Source organism: Anopheles ziemanni (assembly GCF_943734765.1).
Source record: "Anopheles ziemanni chromosome X unlocalized genomic scaffold, idAnoZiCoDA_A2_x.2 X_unloc_7, whole genome shotgun sequence".
Classification (NCBI taxonomy): Eukaryota; Metazoa; Arthropoda; class Insecta; order Diptera; family Culicidae; genus Anopheles; species Anopheles ziemanni.
This window is the reverse complement of record NW_026689839.1, coordinates 217,625-229,489: the sequence shown is the minus strand read 5'-3', so window position 1 is coordinate 229,489 and position 11,865 is coordinate 217,625.

Below are 11,865 nucleotides of genomic sequence, written 5' to 3'. Positions count from 1 at the left end.
AATTCTAAGAAAAACATATGTTAGGGTGCTGCGAGATTAATGGGATGCTGCATGGAGATGAATCTTAATCTTCTTCATCTCCCATCTTAATACAGCATCCCTACTTAAAGGCATCTCGGACTTAGTCGATTTTTCATAAATTCTAAGAAAAACATATGTTCGGATGCTGGGAGATGAATGGGATGCTGCATGGAGATGAATCTTGATCTTCTTCATCTCCCATCTTAATACAGCATCCCTACTTAAAGGCATCTTGGACTTAGTCGATTTTACATTAATTCTAAGAAAAACATATGTTAGGATACTGCGAGATGAATGGGATGCTGCATGGAGATGAATCTTGATCTTCTTCATCTCCCATCTTAATACAGCATCCCTACTTAAAGGCATCTCGGACTTAGTCGATTTTTCATAAATTCATAGAAATTCATATGTTAGGATGCTGCGAGATGAATGGGATGCTGCATGGAGATGAATCTTGATCTTCTTCATCTCCCATCTTAATACAGCATCCCTACTTAAAGGCATCTCGGACTTAGTCGATTTTTCATAAATTCATAGAAATTCATATGTTAGGATGCTGGGAGATGAATGGGATGCTGCATGGAGATGAATCTTGATCTCCTACATCTCTCATCTCAATACAGCATCCCTACTTAAAGCCATCTCGGACTTAGTCGATTTTTCATAAATTCTAAGAAATACATATGTTAGGATGCTGGGAGATGAATGGGATGCTGCATGGAGATGAATCTTGATCTTCTTCATCTCCCATCTTAATACAGCATCCCTACTTAAAGGCATCTCGGACTTAGTCGATTTTTCATAAATTCATAGAAATTCATATGTTAGGATGCTGCGAGATGAATGGGATGCTGCATGGAGATGAATCTTGATCTACTTCATCTCCCATCTTAATACAGCATCCCTACTTAAATGCATCTCGGACTTAGTCGATTTTTCATAAATTCATAGAAATTCATATGTTAGGATGCTGCGAGATGAATGGGATGCTGCATGGAGATGAATCTTGATCTCCTACATCTCCCATCTCAATACAGCATCCCTACTTAAAGGCATCTCGGACTTAGTCGATTTTTCATAAATTCATAGAAATTCATATGTTAGGATGCTGGGAGATGAATGGGATGCTGCATGGAGATGAATCTTGATCTCCTACATCTCCCATCTTAATACAGCATCCCTACTTAAAGCCATCTCGGACTTAGTCGATTTTTCATAAATTCTAAGAAATACATATGTTAGGATGCTGGGAGATGAATGGGATGCTGCATGGAGATGAATCTTGATCTTCTTCATCTCCCATCTTAATACAGCATCCCTACTTAAAGGCATCTCGGACTTAGTCGATTTTTCATAAATTCATAGAAATTCATATGTTAGGATGCTGCGAGATGAATGGGATGCTGCATGGAGATGAATCTTGATCTACTTCATCTCCCATCTTAATACAGCATCCCTACTTAAATGCATCTCGGACTTAGTCGATTTTTCATAAATTCTAAGAAATTCATATGTTAGGATGCTGGGAGATGAATGAGATGCTGCATGGAGATGAATCTTGATCTCCTACATCTCTCATCTCCATGCAGCATCCCTACTTAAAGCCATCTCGGACTTAGTCGATTTTTCATAAATTCATAGAAATTCATATGTTAGGATGCTGCAAGATGAATGGGATGCTGCATGGAGATGAATCTTGATCTCCTACATCTCCCATCTCAATACAGCATCCCTACTTAAAGGCATCTCGGACTTAGTCGATTTTTCATAAATTCATAGAAATTCATATGTTAGGATGCTGGGAGATGAATGGGATGCTGCATGGAGATGAATCTTGATCTCCTACATCTCTCATCTCAATACAGCATCCCTACTTAAAGCCATCTCGGACTTAGTCGATTTTTCATAAATTCATAGAAATTCATATGTTAGGATGCTGCAAGATGAATGGGATGCTGCATGGAGATGAATCTTGATCTTCTTCATCTCCCATCTTAATACAGCATCCTTACTTAAAGGCATCTCGGACTTAGTCGATTTTTCATAAATTCTAAGAAATTCATATGTTAGGATGCTGGGAGATGAATGAGATGCTGCATGGAGATGAATCTTGATCTCCTACATCTCTCATCTCAATACAGCATCCCTACTTAAAGGCATCTCGGACTTAGTCGATTTTTCATAAATTCATAGAAATTCATATGTTAGGATGCTGCGAGATGAATGGGATGCTGCATGGAGATGAATCTTGATCTCCTACATCTCTCATCTCAATAAAGCATCCCTACTTAAAGGCATCTCGGACTTAGTCGATTTTTCATAAATTCTAAGAAATTCATATGTTAGGATGCTGGGAGATGAATGGGATGCTGCATGGAGATGAATCTTGGTCTTCTTCATCTCCCATCTTAATACAGCATCCCTACTTAAAGGCATCTCGGACTTATTCGATTTTTCATAAATTCTAAGAAATTCATATGTTAGGATGCTGGAAGATAAATGGGATGCTGCATGGAGATGCATCTTGATCTCCTACATCTCCCATCTTAATACAGCATCCCTACTTAAAGCCATCTCGGACTTAGTCGATTTTTCATAAATTCTAAGAAATTCATATGTTAGGATGCTGCGAGATGAATGGGATGCTGCATGGAGATGAATCTTGGTCTTCTTCATCTCCCATCTTAATACAGCATCCCTACTTAAAGGCATCTCGGACTTAGTCGATTTTTCATAAATTCTAAGAAATTCATATGTTAGGATGCTGGGAGATGAATGGGATGCTGCATGGAGATGAATCTGGATCTCCTACATCTCCCATCTTAATACAGCATCCCTACTTAAAGGCTTCTCGGACTTAGTCGATTTTTCATAAATTCTAAGAAATTCATATGTTAGGATGCTGGGAGATAAATGGGATGCTGCATGGAGATGAATCTCGATCTCCTACATCTCCCATCTCAATACAGCATCCCTACTTAAAGGCATCTCGGACTTAGTCGATTTTTCATAAATTCATAGAAATTCATATGTTAGGATGCTGGGAGATGAATGGGATGCTGCATGGAGATGAATCTTGATCTTCTTCATCTCCCATCTTAATACAGCATCCCTACTTAAAGGCATCTCGGACTTAGTCGATTTTTCATAAATTCATCGAAATTCATATGTTAGGATGCTGCGAGATGAATGGGATGCTGCATGGAGATGAATCTTGATCTCCTACATCTCTCATCTCAATACAGCATCCCTACTTAAAGGCATCTCGGACTTAGTCGATTTTTCATAAATTCATAGAAATTCATATGTTAGGATGCTGGGAGATGAATGGGATGCTGCATGGAGATGAATCTTGATCTTCTTCATCTCCCATCTTAATACAGCATCCCTACTTAAAGGCATCTCGGACTTAGTCGATTTTTCATAAATTCTAAGAAATTGATATGTTAGGATGCTGGGAGATGAATGGGATGCTGCATGGAGATGAATCTTGATCTCCTACATCTCTCATCTCTAAACAGCATCCCTACTTAAAGGCATCTCGGACTTAGTCGATTTTTCATAAATTCTAAGAAATTCATATGTTAGGATGCTGGGAGATGAATGGGATGCTGCATAGAGATGAATCTTGATCTCCTACGTCTCCCATCTTAATACAGCATACCTACTTAAAGCCATCTCGGACTTAGTCGATTTTTCATAAATTCATATAAATTCATATGTTAGGATGCTGGGAGATGAATGGGATGCTGCATGGAGATGAATCTTGATCTCCTACATCTCTCATCTCAATACAGCATCCTTACTTAAAGCCATCTCGGACTTAGTCGATTTTTCATAAATTCATAGAAATTCATATGTTAGGATGCTGCGAGATGAATGGGATGCTGCATGCAGATGAATATTGATCTCCTACATCTCCCGTCTCAATACAGCATCCCTACTTAAAGGCTTCTCGGACTTAGTCGAATTTTCATAAATTCTAAGAAAAACATATGTTAGGATGCTGGGAGATGAATGGGATGCTGCATGGAGATGAATCTTGATCTCCTACATCTCCCATCTCAATACAGCATCCCTACTTAAAGGCATCTCGGACTTATTCGATTTTTCATAAATTCATAGAAATTCATATGTTAGGATGCTGGGAGATGAATGGGATGCTGCATGGAGATGAATCTTGATCTTCTCCATCTCCCATCTTAATACAGCATCCCTACTTAAAGCCATCTCGGACTTAGTCGATTTTTCATAAATTCTTAGAAAAACATATGTTAGGATGCTGCGAGATGAATGGGATGCTGCATGGAGATGAATCTTGATCTCCTACATCTCCCATCTCAATACAGCATCCCTACTTAAAGGCATCTCGGACTTAGTCGATTTTTCATAAATTCATAGAAAAACATATGTTAGGATGCTGCGAGATGAATGGGATGCTGCATGAAGATAAATCTTGATCTTGTTCATCTCCCATCTTAATACAGCATCCCTACTTAAAGGCATCTCGGACTTAGTCGATTTTTCATAAATTCTAAGAAATTCATATGTTAGGATGCTGCGAGATGAATGGGATGCTGCATGCAGATGAATATTGATCTCCTACATCTCCCATCTTAATACAGCATCCCTACTTAAATGCATCTCGGACTTAGTCGATTTTTCATAAATTCTAAGAAATTCATATGTTAGGATGCTGCGAGATGAATGGGATGCTGCATGGAGATGAACCTTGATCTCCTACATCTCCCATCTCAATACAGCATCCCTACTTAAAGCCATCTTGGACTTAGTCGATTTTTCATAAATTCTAAGAAATTCATATGTTAGGATGCTGCGAGATGAATGGGATGCTGCATGGAGATGAATCATGATCTCCTACATCTCCCATCTCAATACAGCATCCCTACTCAAAGGCATCTCGGACTTAGTCGATTTTTCATGATTTCTAAGAAAAACATATGTAACCATGCTGCGAGATGAATGGGATGCTGCATGGAGATGAATCTTGATCTTCTTCATCTCCAATCTAAATACAGCATCCCTACTTAAAGGCATCTCGTACATAGTCGATTTTTCATAAATTCTAAGAAAAATATATGTAAGGATGCTGGGAGATGAATGGGATACTGCATGGAGATGAATCTTGATCTTCTTCATCTCCCATCTTAATACAGCATCCCTACTTTAAGGCATCTCGGACTTAGTCTATTTTTCATAAATTCTAAAAAAAACATATGTTAGGATGCTGCGAGATGAATAGGATGCTGCATGGAGATGAATCTTGATCTTCTTCATCTCCCATCTTAATACAGCATCCCTACTTAAAGGCATCTCGGACTTAGTCGATTGTTCATAAATTCTTAGAAATTCATATGTTAGGATGCTGCGAGATGAATGGGATGCTGCATGGAGATGAATCTTGATCTTCTTCATCTCCCGTCTTAATACAGCATCCCTACTTAAAAGCCTCTCGGACTTAGTCGAATTTTCATAAATTCTAAGAAAAACATATGTTAGGATGCTGCGAGATGAATGGGATGCTGCATGGAGATGAATCTTGATCTCCTACATCTCCCATCTAAATACAGCATCCCTACTTAAAGGCATCTCGGACTTAGTCGATTTTTCATGAATTCATAGAAATTCATATGTTTAAAAGCTGCGAGATGAATGGGATGCTGCATTGAGATGAATCTTGATCTTCTTCATCTCTCATCTCAATACAGCATCCTTTCTCAAAGGCATCGCAGACTTAGTCGATTTTTCATAAATTCTAAGAAAAACATATGTTAGGATGCTGCGAGATGAATGGGATGCTGCATTGAGATGAATCTTGATCTTCTTCATCTCTCATCTCAATACAGCATCCTTTCTTAAAGGCATCTCGGACTTAGTCGATTTTTCATAAATTCTAAGAAAAACATATGTTAGGATGCTTCGAGTTGAATGGCATGCTGCATTGAGATGAATCTTGATCTTCTTCATCTGTCATCTCAATACAGCATCCTTTCTTAAAGGCATCTCGGACTTAGTCGATTTTTCATAAATTCTAAGCAAAACATATGTTAGGATGCTGCGAGATGAATGAGATGCTGCATGAAGATGAATCTTGATCTTCTCCATCTCCCATCTTAATACAGCATCCCTACTTAAAGCCATCTCGGACTTAGTCGATTTTTCATAAATTCTAAGAAAAACATATGTTAGGATGCTGCGAGATGAATGGGATGCTGCATGGAGATGAATCTTGATCTTCTTCATCTCCCATCTTAATAGAGCATCCCTACTTAAAGGCATCTCGGACTTAGTCGATTTTTCATAAATTCATAGAAATTCATATGTTAGGATGCTGCGAGATGAATGGGATGCTGCATGGAGATGAATCTTGATCTCCTACATCTCTCATCTCCATCCAGCATCCCTACTTAAAGGCATCTCGGACTTAGTCGATTTTTCATAAATTCTAAGAAATTCATATGTTAGGATGCTGGGAGATAAATGGGATGCTGCATGGAGATGAATCTTGATCTCCTACATATCCCATCTTAATACAGCATCCCTACTTAAAGCCATCTCGGACTTAGTCGATTTTTCATAAATTCTAAGAAATTCATATGTTAGGATGCTGGGAGATGAATGGGATGCTGCATGGAGATGAATCTTGATCTTCTTCATCTCCGATCTTAATACAGCATCCCTACTTAAAGCCATCTCGGACTTAGTCGATTTTTCATAAATTCTAAGAAATTCATATGTTAGGATGCTGGGAGATGAATGGGATGCTGCATGGAGATGCATCTTGATCTCCTACATCTCCCATCTTAATACAGCATCCCTACTTAAAGCCATCTCGGACTTAGTCGATTTTTCATAAATTCTAAGAAATTCATATGTTAGGATGCTGGGAGATGAATGGGATGCTGCATGGAGATGAATCTTGTTCTTCTTCATCTCCCATCTCAATACAGCATCCCTACTTAAAGGCATCTCGGACTTATTCGATTTTTCATAAATTCATAGAAATTCATATGTTAGGATGCTGGGAGATGAATGGGATGCTGCATGGAGATGAATCTTGATCTTCTCCATCTCCCATCTTAATACAGCATCCCTACTTAAAGGCATCTCGGACTTAGTTGATTTTTCATAAATTCTAAGAAATTCATATGTTAGGATGCTGGGAGATAAATGGGATGCTGCATGGAGATGAATCTTGATCTCCTACATCTCCCATCTCAATACAGCATCCCTACTTAAAGGCATCTCGGACTTAGTCGATTTTTCATAAATTCATAGAAATTCATATGTTAGGATTCTGCGAGATGAATGGGATGCTGCATGGAGATGAATCTTGATCTCCTACATCTCCCATCTTAATACAGCATCCCTACTTAAAGCCATCTCGGACTTAGTCGATTTTTCATAAATTCTAAGAAATTCATATGTTAGGATGCTGGGAGATAAATGGGATGCTGCATGGAGATGAATCTTGATCTCCTACATATCCCATCTTAATACAGCATCCCTACTTAAAGCCATCTCGGACTTAGTCGATTTTTCATAAATTCTAAGAAATTCATATGTTAGGATGCTGGGAGATGAATGGGATGCTGCATGGAGATGAATCTTGATCTTCTTCATCTCCGATCTTAATACAGCATCCCTACTTAAAGCCATCTCGGACTTAGTCGATTTTTCATAAATTCTAAGAAATTCATATGTTAGGATGCTGGGAGATGAATGGGATGCTGCATGGAGATGCATCTTGATCTCCTACATCTCCCATCTTAATACAGCATCCCTACTTAAAGCCATCTCGGACTTAGTCGATTTTTCATAAATTCTAAGAAATTCATATGTTAGGATGCTGGGAGATGAATGGGATGCTGCATGGAGATGAATCTTGATCTTCTTCATCTCCCATCTCAATACAGCATCCCTACTTAAAGGCATCTCGGACTTATTCGATTTTTCATAAATTCATAGAAATTCATATGTTAGGATGCTGGGAGATGAATGGGATGCTGCATGGAGATGAATCTTGATCTTCTCCATCTCCCATCTTAATACAGCATCCCTACTTAAAGGCATCTCGGACTTAGTCGATTTTTCATAAATTCTAAGAAATTCATATGTTAGGATGCTGGCAGATAAATGGGATGCTGCATGGAGATGAATCTTGATCTCCTACATCTCCCATCTCAATACAGCATCCCTACTTAAAGGCATCTCGGACTTAGTCGATTTTTCATAAATTCATAGAAATTCATATGTTAGGATGCTGCGAGATGAATGGGATGCTGCATGGAGATGAATCTTGATCTCCTACATCTCTCATCTCAATACAGCATCCCTACTTAAAGGCATCTCGGACTTAGTCGATTTTTCATAAATTCATAGAAATTCATATGTTAGGATGCTGCGAGATGAATGGGATGCTGCATGGAGATGAATCTTGGTCTTCTTCATCTCCCATCTTAATACAGCATCCCTACTTAAAGGCATCTCGGACTTATTCGATTTTTCATAAATTCTAAGAAATTCATATGTTAGGATGCTGGGAGATGAATGGGATGCTGCATGGAGATGAATCTTGATCTTCTCCATCTCCCATCTTAATACAGCATCCCTACTTAAAGCCATCTCGGTCTTAGTCGATTTTTCATAAATTCTAAGAAATTCATATGTTAGGATGCTGGAAGATAAATGGGATGCTGCATGGAGATGCATCTTGATCTCCTACATCTCCCATCTTAATACAGCATCCCTACTTAAAGCCATCTCGGACTTAGTTGATTTTTCATAAATTCTAAGAAATTCATATGTTAGGATGCTGCGAGATGAATGGGATGCTGCATGGAGATGAATCTTGGTCTTCTTCATCTCCCATCTTAATACAGCATCCCTACTTAAAGGCATCTCGGAATTAGTCGATTTTTCATAAATTCTAAGAAATTCATATGTTAGGATGCTGAAAGATGAATGGGATGCTGCATGGAGATGAATCTGGATCTCCTACATCTCCCATCTTAATACAGCATCCCTACTTAAAGCCATCTCGGACTTAGTTGATTTTTCATAAATTCTAAGAAATTCATATGTTAGGATGCTGCGAGATGAATGGGATGCTGCATGGAGATGAATCTTGGTCTTCTTCATCTCCCATCTTAATACAGCATCCCTACTTAAAGGCATCTCGGACTTAGTCGATTTTTCATAAATTCATAGAAATTCATATGTTAGGATGCTGGGAGATGAATGGGATGCTGCATGGAGATGAATCTTGATCTCCTACATCTCTCATCTCAATACAGCATCCCTACTTAAAGGCATCTCGGACTTAGTCGATTTTTCATAAATTCATAGAAATTCATATGTTAGGATGCTGCGAGATGAATGGGATGCTGCATGGAGATGAATCTTGATCTCCTACATCTCCCATCTTAATACAGCATCCCTACTTAAAGCCATCTCGGACTTAGTCGATTTTTCATAAATTCTAAGAAATTCATATGTTAGGATGCTGGGAGATGAATGAGATGCTGCATGGAGATGAATCTTGATCTTCTTCATCTCCCATCTTAATACAGCATCCCTACTTAAAGGCATCTCGGACTTAGTCGATTTTTCATAAATTCATAGAAATTCATATGTTAGGATGCTGCGAGATGAATGGGATGCTGCATGGAGATGCATCTTGATCTCCTACATCTCCCATCTCAATACAGCATCCCTACTTAAAGGCATCTCGGACTTATTCGATTTTTCATAAATTCATAGAAATTCATATGTTAGGATGCTGGGAGATGAATGGGATGCTGCATGGAGATGAATCTTGATCTTCTCCATCTCCCATCTTAATACAGCATCCCTACTTAAAGCCATCTCGGACTTAGTCGATTTTTCATAAATTCTTAGAAAAACATATGTTAGGATGCTGCGAGATGAATGGGATGCTGCATGGAGATGAATCTTGATCTCCTACATCTCCCATCTCAATACAGCATCCCTACTTAAAGGCATCTCGGACTTAGTCGATTTTTCATAAATTCATAGAAAAACATATGTTAGGATGCTGCGAGATGAATGGGATGCTGCATGAAGATAAATCTTGATCTTGTTCATCTCCCATCTTAATACAGCATCCCTACTTAAAGGCATCTCGGACTTAGTCGATTTTTCATAAATTCTAAGAAATTCATATGTTAGGATGCTGCGAGATGAATGGGATGCTGCATGCAGATGAATATTGATCTCCTACATCTCCCATCTTAATACAGCATCCCTACTTAAATGCATCTCGGACTTAGTCGATTTTTCATAAAGTCTAAGAAATTCATATGTTAGGATGCTGCGAGATGAATGGGATGCTGCATGGAGATGAACCTTGATCTCCTACATCTCCCATCTCAATACAGCATCCCTACTTAAAGCCATCTTGGACTTAGTCGATTTTTCATAAATTCTAAGAAATTCATATGTTAGGATGCTGCGAGATGAATGGGATGCTGCATGGAGATGAATCATGATCTCCTACATCTCCCATCTCAATACAGCATCCCTACTCAAAGGCATCTCGGACTTAGTCGATTTTTCATGATTTCTAAGAAAAACATATGTAACCATGCTGCGAGATGAATGGGATGCTGCATGGAGATGAATCTTGATCTTCTTCATCTCCAATCTAAATACAGCATCCCTACTTAAAGGCATCTCGTACATAGTCGATTTTTCATAAATTCTAAGAAAAATATATGTAAGGATGCTGGGAGATGAATGGGATACTGCATGGAGATGAATCTTGATCTTCTTCATCTCCCATCTTAATACAGCATCCCTTCTTTAAGGCATCTCGGACTTAGTCTATTTTTCATAAATTCTAAAAAAAACATATGTTAGGATGCTGCGAGATGAATAGGATGCTGCATGGAGATGAATCTTGATCTTCTTCATCTCCCATCTTAATACAGCATCCCTACTTAAAGGCATCTCGGACTTAGTCGATTGTTCATAAATTCTTAGAAATTCATATGTTAGGATGCTGCGAGATGAATGGGATGCTGCATGGAGATGAATCTTGATCTTCTTCATCTCCCGTCTTAATACAGCATCCCTACTTAAAAGCCTCTCGGACTTAGTCGAATTTTCATAAATTCTAAGAAAAACATATGTTAGGATGCTGCGAGATGAATGGGATGCTGCATGGAGATGAATCTTGATCTCCTACATCTCCCATCTAAATACAGCATCCCTACTTAAAGGCATCTCGGACTTAGTCGATTTTTCATGAATTCATAGAAATTCATATGTTTAAAAGCTGCGAGATGAATGGGATGCTGCATTGAGATGAATCTTGATCTTCTTCATCTCTCATCTCAATACAGCATCCTTTCTCAAAGGCATCGCAGACTTAGTCGATTTTTCATAAATTCTAAGAAAAACATATGTTAGGATGCTGCGAGATGAATGGGATGCTGCATTGAGATGAATCTTGATCTTCTTCATCTCTCATCTCAATACAGCATCCTTTCTTAAAGGCATCTCGGACTTAGTCGATTTTTCATAAATTCTAAGAAAAACATATGTTAGGATGCTTCGAGTTGAATGGCATGCTGCATTGAGATGAATCTTGATCTTCTTCATCTGTCATCTCAATACAGCATCCTTTCTTAAAGGCATCTCGGACTTAGTCGATTTTTCATAAATTCTAAGCAAAACATATGTTAGGATGCTGCGAGATGAATGAGATGCTGCATGAAGATGAATCTTGATCTTCTCCATCTCCCATCTTAATACAGCATCCCTACTTAAAGCCATCTCGGACTTAGTCGATTTTTC